This window comes from Schistocerca gregaria, chromosome 6, assembly GCF_023897955.1.
Source record: "Schistocerca gregaria isolate iqSchGreg1 chromosome 6, iqSchGreg1.2, whole genome shotgun sequence".
In the NCBI taxonomy this organism is placed as follows: Eukaryota; Metazoa; Arthropoda; class Insecta; order Orthoptera; family Acrididae; genus Schistocerca; species Schistocerca gregaria.
In genome coordinates this window covers 289,456,102-289,474,569 of record NC_064925.1, presented here as the reverse complement: position 1 = coordinate 289,474,569, position 18,468 = coordinate 289,456,102, and positions in this window count along the sequence as shown.

Sequence of the window (18,468 nt, the reverse complement as noted above, 5' to 3'; positions counted from 1 at the left end):
TCATCGGGTATTTTTGGTGAAGCGTATTCAGACAGACAGGCAGAACAATTTTATAATTTATTACTACATAGTCCAGTCACATTAATGTGACCATGTGTCAAAAGCCAGAATAACCTCATTTTGCAGCGTGCATGTGCAGGAAGAGATTCAGATAGCCGACAGAGATGTGGAGCAATGTTAATCCCAGTGCTGTTGGCAGCTGCACTAGGCTTATCAGCTGAGCATCCGTCGTGTGAACAGCCCGATCGAGGTGATCCCACAGATTATCGGTTGGGTTTTAATCCGGAGAGTTTGGTGGCCAGGGGAGTCCAGTAAACTCATTCTAGTTCTCTTCGAACCACTCACATACACTGCAAGCTGTGCGACAGCTTGCACTGCTCTTCTGGTAGATGTCATCGTGGCGAGAGAAAAACAACCAGATTATGCGAGTGGACATACACCCCAAGGATGGATGCATACTGCCCTTAATGCATTGTGCCTTCCAAACTGACGAGTTCACCAGGGGAGTCTCGCGAAAACATCCCATAGACCTTAAAGTGCCCTCCTCCACCTGGAACCTTACGACGATTGTTGCAGGGTCTTTTCTTTCAGACGTGTCACGCCGTGAACGTCAACGACCATCGGTCCGATGGGGCATCAAGTATGAGTCATCTGCTAAGGCCACCTGTCGCCTGTCGAGTTGCGGCATTGGTGTGCAAATTCCAACCTTCATCACCGATGAAAAGCAGTCAGCATGGGCTCATGCTGCGGAGACAAATAAGCACCAAAGTTCCCTGAACAATTGTTGAGGATACACTATTGGATCGGACCCTTGGTTCATCTGAGCTGACATTTTCTTCGTTAGTTGCACATACCCATACACACCTCCGCAGCCTTCTTCCATTCCTGTCATCTATGGCCCGTGGTGAACCAGTTGCGTTGGCCATGGTTGCCACGCATGGTATATGTCAACCGCGGCGAACAGCTTACACACATAGCCGTTTCGGAAATGCTTCCATCCTTGGCCTTGAAGCCAATGATCATGCCCTTTTGAACATCAGATAAATCGCTCAGTTTGTGCATAACGACAACAAATCCACTGTTCTTCCACGTCCGTTCGTCCCTCCCTCCCTCCCCTCCTCCCCCCCCCCCCCATCTGTACCCAACAGGCTTTATAAATACTTTATTACTAGTGCTACCACGTTCTGACTGCGAGTAGCTGTTGTACCATGACGTCGAACATATGCGGTGGTAACGTTAACGTGACTGGACAGTGTAGAACAGATTAGACCTGGTATTTGGATAACGTTGATGAACGCCTCTCCAGAATTGTTCAGTTGGGGAGTCACTATCTATATATCATCATCAATTACATATAATCGTTTATAGAAGTTTGATTAGTTTCTTAATGGTTTACTATTATTCTTCTTTGTTTCATTTTAAACAGGTCATCTACTGACGATAATAAGTTGAGACCAATAATGACAATATTTGTGTGACCTGAAGCTGAACTGTATAACTGACAACTGAAATTTTCCACAGTGATTGTATTCGATTTGCTGCCTGGGGGTATTTGCTTGTATTCCTAACGTAACTCCCACTAAGAGCACAGTGCGTATGTTGCACTGGCAGGGACTTATTGACTGCGGGGCTGCTGCGTGCGTGCTGTTTCGCATCCTTTCGCCTCTTATGTTAGTTCCAACCGTCACGACTCACTCTCCATTTTATAGAAAGATGCATTGTGACTCAAAGCCTCGGATTACCCAATCAATAGTCGGTAATCGGATCTGCGGACAATTTGCGGCGATCCAATGGAGGGGCGAGGGAGAGCATGCACTGTGTAATCTCATTATTAGAAGCCTGACCAGGGCCACGCATTTGCGGACCTGGGACTTCTAGGTGCGTGATCTCGGTAGCACAGCTTTGTGGTGACCGCAAGCACAACTCTCCGTTACAGGAAATTCCTGGTAAAGAAGAACGATGCAGGAAAAAGAATAGTTAAAAGCAGCTTGGCGACAAATAAATTATGTACCCAAGCGACAACATGAAAAGAATGAACGTTGTACAGAATTACTTCCTTTTTATTACCTCCAACATATACATTGTATGATTGTCAACTGAGGTGGTTAAAAGCAAGTAGAATTAAGCGAGAAAACCACGATTCCGAGAAAATGAGCTTCAAACTGTTGTATGGTTTACAGTCACCATCATACGCAGTGGTTATTAACGAAAATACACGTACAATGTCAGTGAATTAAATGCAGAACCTTGTGCTCAGTAATGTTTCTACTAATAATCTAGTTACACCCCTCTGCCTTCAAAGATGTCACTTAAGTCCCTTTGACTCTTGTTAGTATCAGGCTTGGAATGACACACAACAATGTAATACAATGTTTTGGTCCATTTTGACGTATTACATTAGTATATACTAGAATGAAATCTAGAATGAAATTTTCACTCTACAGCGGAGTGTGTGCGCTGATATGAAACTTCCTGGCAAATTAAAAGTGTATGCCGGACCGAGACTCGAACCCGGGACCTTTGCCTTTCGCGGGCAAGTGCTCTACCAACTGAGCTACCCAAGCACAACTCAGGGCCCGTCCTCACAGATTTAATTCTGCCAGTACCTCGTCTCCTGCCTTCCAAACTTTACAGAAGCTCCCCTGCGGACCTTGTAGAACTAGCACTCTTGAAAGAAAGGATATTGCGAAGACGTGGTTTAGCCACAGCCTGGGGATGTTCCTAGAATGATATTTTCACTCTACAGCGGAGTGTGCGCTGATATGAAACTGCCAGGAAGTTTCATTAATATATACACATATACGTTATTGATTATACATAAATGGAGTGAATAAAGCAAATGAATAAAGTTTTAAATAAGGAAACATTTCCAGACAAGCTTTTACTAATACTCCTTTTTGTTTTTACTGCGGGGAACGTCTATTGTGAGTCACGCGTAGCATCCTCAGGAGACACTGCATAGTTAACAGATTGTGTATTTGTCCTGCACTCGATGGTAATCTCCTACATGGTAACGAAACAGATGCTTCTAATCTGAGCTTAAGATTGGTACAGAATGCATGGTAATTTGAAGGCCCAGATAGAAGTAACTGCTGCAGCCTCCGATATTTTTCTGTTACATCAGCTCGTCATAGTGCATTCAGTTGTTTTAGCACTGATATTCGTATTCCTAGGTTTCATCGCCATACGTTAATGGGGTAACAATTCATGTCATCGTTAAGGATGGTCTTATAAATCATTCTGCAGTGCCCTGATATTAGGAAATTAATGTTCTTAATTGAGGTGTGCTTTATGATGTACATTCCCGCCTTGACGTTTTTATTCATGTTCTGAACTTAGTATTTTCATTATGGCAACGAGGGTTGTTACAGACTGAGGTAGATGCACATACCTTAGCAGCCCATCACTATTAGTATTTTCAGTACCTGTCTGTTCACTTTCCTCTGTTCTTCCATTTTAATTTTTTAAATTACAATACAACTTCTAATCTGTTAAATTATAATGCATCATATCATTTGATCACAATACATTTGGAACCAAAGATTTGTCTGCGCACTTACATCTCTTTGTATACAAAGAGAAAAAGCTTGTTGTTAAGCAATTCAGATAACAGCCAGAAAACAGTTCAAATAAGCCGGTGCACCTATCTCTCTTTGCCACCAAATAGATTGATTTTTCCACTACCATGTAGAGCTCGTATCTCCAAATATGCGATTTTCTCACTTACACATCTTTGCTTCTAATCACCTCTACCGAGTTCACTGCGTCCTCTTTCTGTGTTAGAATTAATTGTAAACTACTATATATATTCCACTGATGGAAAAGGAAATTATTTCTCTATGGAGGACCAGTCCCGCATTTATCAAACTTCGTTGAGATGTTCATCATATTATAGGTGTTAAACGATTAAACTTTCATTCAATTCAGGAGTAGTGGCCATAATCAACGCCAGTGTGAGGTGAGATTCCCATGGGCATGGATAACCTCTTGCAATCATTACAGTATTGAAGGGAACAGCTTCCAGTTATCACCTTGAGACGTTCCTTGCCATGCCGGAAACGCATGCTGTGTCATCCCATGCAAATTGCTGGCTTTGGGGCTGGTATGAAAGTCTACGTCTCCCCACTCTATAGGTGCCAAAACGGGAGACTGGGCAGTCCAGTTGAGAATCTGCATATTGCTCGTTTCTGGCGACAACAACATTGGTTGAGGTATTACACTAACCTATTGAAAAATGCCATTCGGTAACTAGGCACGTGAGATACGACAGCAGGAATAACCACTCTGGATGAAGAAAGCACTATGTGACAGATATTTCGAGACATGCGACTGGATGAGTTTGAGGTGAATCGTTATCTGAAAACAGAGTTTCCTACAAATCATCCGTTTTTGAGACAACTTTGTCACACTGAAAGGTGACCATGCACACGTGGATTATCATAATCACCTACATGGTCCAGTCACATTATTGTGACAACCACCTATGTTCGATGTCAACGTGCATTGAATAATCAAGAACAGAAACATCAGCTATAAGTTCATCTCATGGGGAGAGCATATAAAGCATGTCGGGGAGGCGCGGAAAGCAGTGAAGCAGTTGTCATAACGCAAAACGGAGCGATTCACCTCATGTCCAAGAGAGCATTATCATTAATTTTCGGGCAGAGGATGAAAGCATTTCTGAAACGCAAAATGGGACTATCGAAAACCGTATCTCAGGCAACTTTGTTGCATCATGGACCATAGGTAACAGGAGGAATGACGACTGGGGAACAACTGTTGTGCAACTGATTGGCCAGACGGATCAAGGGGTACCAACAGGTCTCTTGAACGATCGTACAGCAAATGTTGCGTAGAGGATTCGTTAACAGGCGCCTGGTTCATGCACCAATGTTGACTGTTGTTGGTCGGCGACGAAGGCTGAAATTTGAGCGCCAGTACAGCAAATAGACGTCTTCTGTGTACTGACGGGTGTCCTTTACAGATGACACACGTTTTGTACTCCATCGGACAGGCAGCCATTGGCTTGTACGGCCCTCCAACAACGGTCAGAAGTGTCCATGCCTAAAAAGGGAACATTATTGTCTGAGGAATGTTTTGGTAGCATTCACTGGGTGATATCGTCATCCTGGAAGGCAGAGGGGATCAACACAAGTGCGTATCTAACTTCGGGGACCACGACCACACCCACCTATAGTTAGTTTTTTCCTCGGCACGATAGCATCTATGAGGAGGACAATGCAGCGTGTCATACAGCTAGCAGTTTACGTGCGTGGATCGAAGAACAGCAAGATGAGTTTACGGTACTTCCGCAACCACACAACAACCTGGAATTAAACCCAATCGAGAATCTGTGGGACCACGTTTCCGGCTTCTTGCGCCATGGATCCTCAATCGAGATACCTAGCTCAACTAACCACGGCGCTGTAAGGCACGTAGGTGGCTCCAAATCCATGTCGGTACCTTCCAAAATCTCATTGACTCTCTTCCCAGCACGTCCGCGCTGTAAAAGGTTGTTATTCAAGCTTTTGAAAGGTGGTCACATTAATGTGACTTGACCGTGTGTATTCACGATCACAACTTTATTTTTTCGATGTGATATTTAAAACCTTATGAGAACTACTCGTAGTGGTGTGTCACATCTCCAGGAATAATGACTGATTGACTGTATGTATCAGGAGTCCTTCTTGTGCTTCTTTCGACAGTTTTTTTCTTCTTTTTAACAGAGTATTTGGTTTCTGGTTCTTTCCGCTTGTAACTTTCATCTTAACTACTCTTCCTAAAGGTGCCGCTGCTACTTTTGCTGCGTAATGCCGTTTTTGTTTCGGTGGAGCGTTATTAAGCCACTACGAAGTGGTTTCTGGCACCAGCCCGTACGCAGCTGTCGGCGGAGCGTGCAGAGAGAATATTTAAACGCCGCAACGGCATTGTGGCTGTAGCGGTGGGTGGCGTTCCTGCGGTCACAACGCTTCCTGCAGACACTCGCTCCCTCGCGGTGAACCTCTCCATTTCCCTCCTGCTTCGCTTTTTCGGAGACTAGCCAATTAGTCAACAAGAAGAACGACTTTCATAATTGCAGTGCGACGTGTTCTAATACCACTAGCACATGTTCTGTACTTGTGGCTATCGTAGTAGTAAAGAATATTGTTGGAAGCTGCAGAAAATTATTTCTATTACATCTGACCAGTTTCCCAATTATACTATCCTGTTAAATGTACGGCCGTGTGTGGCTTTATATTTGGGAGCAGTCATAATGTTTTAATTATCATCTCGAAAAAGTTATGTTACAAAATAGAGGTAGGCTGGGACATTTTGCTTTCATACCTCTAGCAGAATGATACACTGATATGTATACCAAGCTTGTCAAAATGTACCCACAACCAGACAAAAATTAATAATGTGTCTTAATTTTTCTAGGTGATCATTAAAACTTTTCTTTAAATACAAGAACGCAGAAAAAGTAGAAAATAAGCCAAAAAAGCCCTAGAGACACTACATCAAGTAGCAGCCAGAACAGGACTACAAATTTCGTATGAAAAAACCCAGTACATGGACACCATATCCACAGACAGAAACCCATGGAAAGACAGCACAAGCAGAATGTTTCAAATACATGGGAGAGATTATACAGGAAACAGGACTAAATTCGTCAACCAATGAAGAAAGAGTTGCAATGCTACAAAAAGCTTACAGACTTACATGGAACCATTACAACAAAAGAAATATTTCCGTAAGTGCCAAATTAAGACATTAGAAACACTAGTCTTACCCGAACCTTTGTATGCCTCAGAAACGACAGTAATCAGGGGAAGAGCGAAAATCAAGGAAATGGAGGAAATGGAAAAGCAAGAGAAGAAAATTCTGAGAAAGATTTAGGGGCCAGTTCAGAGACTGGGAATCAGGATAAAAAGACCGACAAAAGAAATGTACAAACAGACAGAGACAATTACAAACAACGTCAGAAAAAGAAGGGCTAAATTCTATGGGCACATTTACAGATGAACGAAAATAGGCTGATCAAGATTTTGAACATAGTAATGAGTAATACGATGTAAACTAGCTGGGCAAAGGAAACCATGGAAGACCTCAAGAAACTAAATATCTCCATAGAACAAATAACGAATAGAGGAAAATACAGAGAAAAAAATCAGGAAACGGAAATCCGAGGAGACACCAAAGGAGAAGAAACCAGGACAGAAGAGGACAGAAGAGAGGAAGAAGTAACACACTGAATATATGAGAGGTTTTTGGGAAGAGCATAATGGGGGCAGTCGTAATGTTTTAATTACCATCTCGAAAAAGTTATGTTGCCTAATTATGGGTTTGTTTATTTGCAGGGCCATGCCTGCATTGCTGGAACGTACTGAAATCTCCGCCCCACAGTACTGAAGCTGGTGTGAAATAAATAAATATATGGTGCAGCACATTGACAAAATAGAGGTAGGCTGGGACATTTTGCTTTCATAGCTCTAGCAGAGTGATACACTAATACGTATACCAAAATTGTCAAAATGTACCCACAACCAGACATTCTTTCGGTATCTCTTCTGTTTCCCGTATCTGTTTCATGATGTTGTGTATGTGTTCTGTGAGATTCGGGTAGTGATTCCAAGTCACTTTGTAGGCCTTCTCTAGTTTCGCTCGTCTCTCTTCATTAGATACCTTATTTCTTATTGTAATATGTATTGTTTCTCCTAGGTACTTGAAATTTCTGTGTATTGTTCCATATTTTGTATGTAGTGAAGGGTATTTCTGGGCGCTCATGAACTGTGTTTTCTGGTATGATATCTGTAGTCCGGTCTTGGCTGCGATTTCGTGTAGTTCATCTATGGCTCTTATTGTTTCTGTTTCTCGTACCGTTACGATGGATAAATCGACTGCGAACGCTAGGGACATGAGCCTATTACTTTTCCTAACAGGGCTCATTTCTGTGTCTTTTCCCATTCCTTCACTACTTTTTTCAGTACTACGTTGAATAGCAATGGCAAGGGGCCGTCGCCTTGCCTGACTCCTGATTTCTAGACAGACTTCACTTTAGATGTCGTGTTTGTTAGTGTTTGCTGAATTAAGGTTAGTGTCTTCCTATCTACTCTGTATTCTTTCAGGATTTTAAAAAGGTTTTTTCTCCCTATTGAGTCGTACGCCTTCCTGAAGTCGACGAAGGAGATGGTTATGTTTTGTTTGTGTTGCAGTATAATCTTAAGGTTCCATATCTGTTCAGCGCACAACCAGTGTTTACGAAACCCAGCCTGGTATTCGTCAATCAGGTGGTCTGTTTGCTTCTCTAATCTATTTATCAGTGCTTTCTGAAGTATCTTACATGTGACAGGTAACAGTGATATGCCGCTATAGCTGTTTGTATCTGATTTACCCTCTTTCTTGTGTAGAGGGTGTATTAGTGCTGTGCGCCATTCTTTCGGTATCTCTTCTGTGCCCCATATCTGTTTCATGATGTTGTGTGTGTGTTCTGTGAGATACGGGTCTCCGTGATGACTCCATCATCTCCTGGTACTCTATTGTTCTCGAGGTTCTTTATGATTTCTCTTACATCTTCTATCAACGTCGGTTCGCTATCTGGGTATGGTGCGGGTTACTCTGTGCACAGTTTGTCTGTTAGTGATGCTGCGTTTAGGAGTTTCTAGAAGTACTTTGCTAGGAGTTTACAGTTGTTCTTGGTATTGGTCTCTAGTGTGCCGTCCGGTATCCTAAAGCAGAGGTTCGGTGCTTGGTATTTCATCGTTTTCTCTGAACGTCCTGTACAAATTTCTCGTGTTGTTCCTTGTGAAATCTGCTTCTATCTCTTATAGTTTTTGTTTACTGTAGTTTCGTTTTTCTTTATGGATAATTTTACTTGTCTGTTTCTGTGTTTTGAGAAATTCTTGGCAGTTTTCTGGTATCTTGTTTCTACTGAACTTCTTCCATGTGTTGATTCGTCTTTCAGTTGCTACGTCACATGTGTAGTTCCAACAGCGGTGTTCTCTGGTTCTCGATGCTACTGCTAATTTAATGGCTTCCTGAAGCTTTCCTGATAGCTGTTTCCAGTTTTGTGTTGTTCCCATCTTAATTGTCTCTATCATTTTCAATTGGTTGAGTGTTAGATATTCTGGGTCTGGTCTAATGACCTTAGTTTTCTGTTGTTTCCTCTTAGTAGGTGGCGGTCAGAGTCAAAGAAGCCCTTTCTTGTGTTGATGTTCTGGATTCCCCTCTGTGCTTCTCTTTGTATTATGACGTGGACGATCTGTAATTCTCTCTTGTCATTTGGGAGTTTCCACATGGTTAATTTTTGTATGGGTTTCTTGAAGTTCGTTGAGATGACTTTGAGGTCATGGGTCTCACAGAATTCTATGAAGTGTCTCTCGTTTAGGTTTGTGTCACGGTGTGGTGTGTATCTTCCTGTAATGTGTCTGTATTTTTGTTCTTTTCCTAGTTTTGTGTTGAAGTCTCCTAGAATAATTTTAGTTTGGTGTGTAGGTATTTTCTTGATTGTCTCCTCCATTACTGTTCCAAAAGCCCTCAATGGCGTCTGGGTCCTCTTAGGACATTTGTTGGTGCGTGTGCGTTTATGATCGTGTAGGCCTATGCCCTGTTTGCCGGCTTAATTGTCAGTGTGCTGATTCTTTTGTCAGGCGATGTGGTCCATTACCGCGTCTGTGATCGTCCTGTGTACTGCGAAACCTGTTCCATAGAGCCTGAGGTTCTTCTTGTGTACCGATGGTTTTCCCTTGTATATTCTGTAGTTCCCTGTGTTGAAATGGGTTTCATCTTGGAATCTTGTTTCTTATAGTGCGCAAATTTTGATCTTGAACCTGTCTAAAGTATTTGAGAGCTGTTTCATCTTGCCCGTCTTGAGTGATGTGTTCACGTTGAGTGTTGCGATGTAGTGTTTTTGTTTTGTCCTGAGGGAGTTTGAGAAGCTCCGATTCTTCTCATCATGTCCGTGTGTAAGGTGTCAGGCAAATCCAACACCTTACATGAAAACCCTGACATGATAAGCAAATCCAGTAGTATGTCACATAGCTCGGAATAAATCGTGACATTAAATTAACCAAAGTAATACGAGTAACGAGTGAGCAAATGGAATACCACAGACTAACACAAGAATGCCTAAACGCATGTCGTACCTTCCCACCGTGAGGCAGACGCAGTTCCGAGGGGAGAAACGAGGACAGAAGCCGAGAGCAGAACCGTGTTAAGCTAGAAAAAGGGAGGGGCTGGGCACCCACGCTGCGAGCCTACCTGTACGACTATACAACCCGCACGTTTTAGCGTGAGGCTTTTTCGCGTCTCAGGTATGTCAAGGACCACCCCCAGCCCATGTTAAGAGCTAGAGCCCTCCAGAAAAGCAGTATAGATCTTACGATAACACAAAAAAGGGCCACTACCACCCGCAAGTTTTAGCGTGACACTTTTTCGCGTGTCTGTTACATTAGGATCACTCCCCAGCCCATGTTAAAAGATAGAGCCCTCCAGAAGAACAGTATAGATCTTACGATAACGCTAAAAGGACCACACTAGCTGCAGGTTTTAGCGTGAGACTTTTTAGCGTCTCTGTTACGTTGCAAACTTTAAAAACATTGCCCCACCACGAAAAGTATAACGTTTCTCATTGGATAGACAGAATTTTTGTAGGCGGAGCTTAAGGTTAACATTGAGACCCTGATTGGTCAGATGAAAACATAGCCAGATAGTTTTTTTTAACTAACTTCGGTAAATTGTAGTAAGGAGAAGTTAGAGAGTTGGTTCCGAGACGGCGAGCTGGATGGCTGCTGCGCCGGCCGCTGCCGCCCTGACGCTGCTTAAACACCGACAAGGTAATGAACGCACGCGATGCCGCATTTTTGAGCGCATAAGGCTCCACTCAGAACTGCAGAAGTCTCATATGTTACACCCCGTTTTTGCGTAATACTAGTGGTGATCGTTAATTAAAGCTTATGGTGTTCACATTTGCCACTTGAAGTAAAGATCTGAAACGCGATGATTTTTCTTTTATATAGTTATTGAGAAACCACATCAGCCACTGTAATTTACGACAAGTTAGATAAGTAATTAAAGATAATTGAGGGTCACTGTAGACCATTTTGATAGTTTTTTCTTTTGTGAAACTTAAATTAAACCTAGATTATAGATGTGATATGGCATAGGTCATCCTTCAATCGATTGTAGAACTTGGAAACCCATTTAGGGAATATTCGTTCACATTTTTGTTGAACGCAGTTGGTTTTTACCATCCTGTATTAAAACATTTCCTTTTATCAATAGTGCAATTTATAAACGATGTTTTGTGATTAGAATAAATTTCCAATGGTAAACTTAACTGCTTTTTCGACGTTATTTTACCACCTAACTAAAAATAGGAAAGCCTTGCACCCTTTCCACTAAATTTAGTTAGTATTAAGATTCTTTTACAGGGAGTGCAGTGGAGCTGACGCTGAGATCATTAAGTATTTGGTTATATCATCGATAGTCTCGCCGAACTCTTCTGAATTCTACATGTCATGTGTGGTCTGGCGTCTCCTTACCAGCAACAGGTCCCAGGTTCAAATCAGTTAATTCCCTAAAAAACACGCTCAGAGCGTCGTTGCGTGAAAGTTGTAGGGAGACACGATATAGTACAAACAGACACCACCATGAATGTTTAGAAAATGGTAAAATGGTAAAATACCATGATTGAAGGTCGACCACATGCCTATGTAGGTCAGAAGAATATCCTGCTAAAAAATTTTCGCTGAAAAAATTTTTTTTCTTTAAGTTGTACATAGTTAAAAACAGTAGCTGCAGTGATAGATAGTAAGAAAGTATTCAAGAAACAGTGAGACATTATACCAGAGACAATAGCATAATTAATTATGAATTTTGAAAATTGTTAGAATTAAGTTTTCTCTACAATGCAAGCACGCAGGTGGCGGATACATCGTTGACAAGTTGGTTCTGTCCCAACAAGTAAGTGAATGGATTGTCAGTCTTGGTAGTGTGAAGTCGTGTGAACAAAAAGTTTATAAAATGCGTGAGATCGTATGAGCTCATTTTGACGCGAAATAGGGCGTGTAAATTGCTTTTAAAACAGAAAATAAGGGATTCGGAAAGATTAGCAATGGCAAATCGAGACCTTGACCGAATTGAGGTAGAGACCCAGCATGAAAATCGACAGAGAATAGAGGACAGTACAACAGACGATGCAGTATCGCGAGAAATAGGACAGATAACGCACAATAACGAGGATAATGTACGGCAAGGCACAGAAAACCTAGGTCAGCGTACGATAGAGGAGCAGGAAGGTAGAGAGACAGGCGATGAGGATTCTAACTTGCGTCTTGAATATGTAGAACCCGTAGTACAAGTAATCAGAGATTCCTCACCACAGAGTACAAGGAATGTGAGCAGAAACGCGTCACAGCAGAGTTCAATGCAATCGGTTGCGAATCAACCCTTGGGCGAAAACACAGAGCGTAGGACGTCGAAAGAAAACGCAATAGGACCCACCAATCTGGCAGAATTATTACAACAAATTAGGGAAACCATGACAAGGCAGAATAAAGAAATTGCGAACCAAATTCAAATTCAGAATGCAGAAACCACGAGACAAATGCGTGAGATTAAAGAACAAAACAAAAAAAATCAGTTACACCTAAGTCATATTGAAGACGAGGCAAAAGAATCTCGAGAAGTGATAGGAAACTTAATAATAGGTCACAATCAATTGAGAACAGACATTGACAAGGTACAAGCGGACGTACAAACATTGCGTAATGACACTCAGGACGAGATCAAAACATTACGTAACAACACCCAGGGAGAAGTCAAGAAACTAAAGAGACAGATAAACGTAATTACTAGACAAGCAGCAGGTAAAGCGCGTGAAATTGTTGAAAACAGTGTGTTACACAAACGTATCACAAAAGCAGCGCTGAAAAGATATGATAACCGCATGGTCAAAATAGAAGCGCAAACGAAGCGACAATTTCAGAAATTGCGAACAGAGTTGTTGCAAACCATTGAAGAGCGTAGTGAACAAGACCGAACAAGCACTGAGTCTGCAACCACATCCGTATCTGTAACAGCACCGGAAAAACAGCTAATTAAGGAAGACATTATGCATTTGCGATTCCAATCACAGGCGGAAAGTAACATACGTGAAATCAGACAGCCTACACCACGGGTACGCGAAAGTTACAGTGGACAATATCCAATGGATCTACCACAATCGGAAAGAACGACGGGAGAAATGATCAGAAACAAAAGTGGCGAAGAATCGCGAATTTCATATGGAACTATGACGAAGTACGACAAAGATCATTTCCTCACAGTCAGAAAATTTCAACACTTTCCAGAAGGAAACTCATTACATCCACGAACTTTTATTGATCAATTCCGAGTAGGATTACCAGAACACTGGATGCTAGGACACAAATTAGACTTTATATGTGCACACATGTCAGGAACAGTCGCAGAAATCATGCAAAATGTTGCAGCGACATGCCGATCATACGAAGATTTCGGAGAGAAGTTTCTCTCACGATATTGGTCCAGCGAAGCACAGAACAGAGTGAAGTACGGATTATTACAGAACCCATATTTTGAAAATTCAGGAGAGAAGAGTCCCGTGAAATTTTTCGAAGTAATGGCAAACAAAAATCAATTCTTATATGTACCATACAGTAACGGAGAGTTGATTAAATTATGCACGATGAAGCTACCATTGAAATACCAGCAATTATTAGTAGGTCGCGGAGGCAATGACGTCGAAGCATTTAAAGGTATTCTGAGGGAACTAGAGTTCATATTTTCGGAAGATGACGCAAGAAAAAGAAGAAGCGCACGTGAAAACGTAAGCAAAAAGCAGTTGAATCCACAAGACACAGTACGAAGAAACAATAATTACGAACCACGTGATAACTTCGCACCAAGAAACGACAATAGATTTCAACAAAGAACCGGTTATGGATTTAGAAGAGAATATGGCAATAACTATAATTCACCCAGGAACGGCAACAACTATTACAGAGAGAATAACGACAACCGGAACGGGTACTGGAGAACCAATAGACCGACAAATTATCAACAAAGAAACCACTATCAACAAGGTGAACAAGAAAAGCGAATACAGATAGAAGAGGTTGAGGTAAGACCACCAAAACCCGATAAACGTTCGAATTGACAACTAAGCGCCCATGCCAAAGAGAATGACGCACTGACCCAGGACAATTGCAGCACCTTGAACAGAGAAGTAAAAATCTTATCACGAGAAGAGAAGAAGGAAGAAACAAATCCGCAGCGACCAGATGAAAACCAAGACAAGAAAATAACAATATCGTGTTGGGACGAAATTAATTGGGAGAAAACTGACGAGGAAGATGAATTACCAGAGGCATGCACAACGAATGTAGGAGAAAAGGACGAAGTAATGAGTATTGTAGAGCTATTTGAGATGGAAACCAGGGAAAGCGAATTCAATGAGGATAATGCGCAGTCGACAGAAGTTGAAAATAAGTTACGAGTGGGCACAAAACCCAACGTATATAATGAAGGAAGTTATGAAGCGATAATTAGAGCATTTAGATGCGATTATGTGGAAGTAGCGACGAAGAAGGAGAAGATAGACGAGGATGAGGAAAAAGTAGAGGATGTAGAAGAAAGCGTAAATGAAGGAAGAAACAGAGAAGAGGAAATAAAAGAGAGAGAAGTAGCAGTCGAACCTTATCCTACAGAAAGTTCGAATTCACAAGGGAAATTCCTAAAAAGACTCACGTATGATTCAATGGAGGATTCGTTGATGCAAGAAGAAGGAGAGCAGAACCAACCCTTTCAAATTGAACCAATTGTGAAGGCCATGGTAAAGCATATCCCAGTCAATATTGTAATTGATAGCGGAAGTGAACTGACTGCGATCTCAGAAAATTTATTCATGCAGTGTAATGCCAATGAGGAATTGCCAGTTCTGAAAACACGTAAGATTAAAGTAAGAGGTCCTATCAGAAACAATGCTGCGGATGTTACGAGACAAACAAGGTTAACTCTTTCGTGCCAAGGTCAAAAGATCGAAGCCAACTTCGTGATTATACCTAAACTAACTGTAGATTTGATTATAGGTGCAGATTTTTTAAATGAGAGACGAGCGATAATAGATATGGGGAAAGGTGGCGTAACATTCGTGAATGTCACACTTCTCTTTGAGCAAAAGCTAAAATTATAAGAAATACCAGTTATAAACAAACAATTAAGAATGATGCGAGACAAAGAGGATGAAGAATTAGAATGGTATGCACAAAAGGGGGAATCGCCTCAACTCATGTTAGAAGTCCATAAAGAAATCGACGAAAAATTACAAGAAGTTCAAGGTATTTCGGAACACAGTAAAAGAGAATTAGAGGGTATTTTACGAGATAAAGTAGAGGTATTTTTACCTAAGGCTGGCAGTGTTAAACACTTTCAGTACAAATTTGAAGATTAATTTTATTACTGGTAAATAATCAGCACAATATTTCAAGATTATGTTGCAGATAAGATCGTCAGGAGAAAGAAAAATGAAGAGAGAGGAAGGTGGGAAAAAGACAGTAGTTTCAATAATAACACCAATAGTACCATAGCTTAAGGTGAAGGGATAAAGCGTAGATAGTCTAACAGCATGAAATACTAAAATGCTATACACCACGACACTACACAAAAATAAAAAACGAATTTGAGGATTCTTGAGTAGACGTTAAGACTCCGAATATCTTAGAATTGTAACATGGAAAGGGCGCCGAAATTTGTAAAGCTTTTTAAGTAGGCGCAAAACAAGTAGATAGTAGATATATGTTAGATGATTATAAGTAAAACTTTTTGTAAGAACCATCGTAAAAACTCCAACAAGGAAGAGATGCAACGACCCACAAGTTGCAACGCGAGATGTATCAAGAAAGAAAAGGACGTAATTAGCAAGACACAATTCCTACATAGCAGGAGCGTCGAGAGAAGGGAAAGGCGAAACTAACAGACGGCCCTTGTAGCGAAAGTGGGCAATAAATGTGCCCGCTAGGTGGAACCCTGCAGGGATGGAACACCGAGCCGCCCAGTGACAGACCCCTGCTGAGACGCGTTGGGACGGCGAACGCCGGAAGGGTCTCTGAGCCCCGACTCAGTGGAGCGAGCAAAAATCGGCCCGACGAGTAGACCGCTTGGGCAAACCACCCCTGGCAAAATATGTGTAAAAGGCACACTACTGCTATTAAACAGCACGCTGATGCACGAAACTGAAAAAACTTCCATAAAGTAAAAATAACACACCTAAACAATCTATCAGACTGTTACTAGGAGGAGAACTTCAAAGCGACTAGTTATCAATAAATATTTCCATATCCTGCCCAGAGAAGAACCAAGAAGCAAGTGAGAAGGAGAGAAAGCAGAAAGAAAAGAAGTTGAAGATTCGCAAGATTGAGACCAAGAAAGAAGATGGGTGAAGAATAGACGACATACCTTCCTAAATCCCTATCCTATTGTAAACTAGTCGTCTGCGAAGTATTACAACGAAAAACGACCGCATTCAGCGACACATAACGATGACTTTCACGCATACAAAGCCAGTAAACCACGAGATTCTGCACTCACAGCTCCATTCCATTATGGGACCTCCACAACAGCAACACACACTTGCAAAGCCAACAAGGAACGACGAACGAAGCTGTACATCAAATGCTTGCCCACATCCATCTCGCTCAAGTCCATCACCTTCGTGCAAAAACATTCGCCAACCTCATGCTTGAACATTCATAGGATTGTGTGAACGTGTGAAATCAAATTATGTGTTGTAGGAATTGTGGAAAAGAAACGTGTGAAAAACTAAATACGTTAAGCACACCAGACAGCTAATAAACTAAAAAATAAGTCATTGACTATGGACTTAAGTAAAAAATAGACTGTCGATAAAAATAAGTCATTAGTTCTGAAATGGACAGTATATAAAGAAACAATACACCACTTATTTTCTCCTCATAAAAATGAAAGAATAACTATATTTTACTTAATTTCTCCTTATAAAAACAAAGAATAAAAAATTATCTTGTTGGATGTTTTCCCTTTCTTTAACATTTGTACCATTTATTAGGATAATACCTCAATACGTGTGTATGTATATTTCTTTGTCAAAGCAATTTTTTTAAGATTTGTACCATTTGTTAGGATAATATTTGAATACTTGTGCATCTATATTTCTTTGTCAAAGTAATTCTTGGAAATAATACTTATTTGTTAGTGTAACAATGTTGAAATGAGTGTCTTGAAACAAAAACATTTTACTTGCACAGGATATTTAGAAAATGTGTAAGGAATAGATTTTACTTAATTATTAAATTTATGAAAACAATATTTCTAAGAAAATCGATGTGAAAGACTCCTCACTATCGATAACAATCTTCTTTAAAAAAAACAACAACTTCACACCTAAATAAAGAAAGAAAATAATTAAAAACTAATAATAGTATAAATATATTCTTCTCTTGTCATTTTTAATTATAGTGTGGAAGAATATAAAAATATAAATTAGTAATACAAACTAGCATAGAACTGAATAATGTGGCTGAACAGTGCGCAACAAAATTTAGATAAATTAGAAAATTTTTGACTGACTTAGACAACGATTCAATCATTGCCTAAATTCAGTGCAAAATATTAAGTTCGAAGGGTGGTGATATGTAAGGTGTCAGGCAAATCCAACACCTTCCATGAAAACCCTGACATGATAAGCAAATCCAGTAGTACGTCACATAGCTCGGAATAAATCGTGACATTAAATTAACCAAAGTAATACGAGTAACGAGTGAGCAAATGGAATACCACAGACTAACACAATAATGCCTAAACGCATGTCGTACCTTCCCACCGTGAGGCAGACGCAGTTCCGAGGGGAGAAACGAGGACAGAAGCCGAGAGCAGAACCGTGTTAAGCTAGAAAAAGGGAGGGGCTGGGCACCCACGCTGCGAGCCTACCTGTACGACTATACAACCCGCACGTTTTAGCGTGAGGCTTTTTCGCGTCTCAGGTATGTCAAGGACCACCCCCAGCCCATGTTAAGAGCTAGAGCCCTCCAGAAAAGCAGTATAGATCTTACGATAACACAAAAAGGGCCACTACCACCCGCAAGTTTTAGCGTGAGACTTTTTCGCGTGTCTGTTACATTAGGATCACTCCCCAGCCCATGTTAAAAGATAGAGCCCTCCAGAAGAGCAGTATAGATCTTACGATAACGCTAAAAGGACCACACTAGCTGCAGGTTTTAGCGTGAGACTTTTTAGCGTCTCTGTTACGTTGCAAACTTTAAAAACATTGAAACTTCCTGGCAGATTAAAACTGTGTGGCCGACCGAGGCTCGAACTCGGGACCTTTGCCTTTCGCGGGCAAGTGCTCTACCATCTGAGCTACCGAAGCACGACTCACGCCCGGTACTCACAGCTTTACTTCTGCCAGTACCTCGTCTCCTACCTTCCAAACTTTAC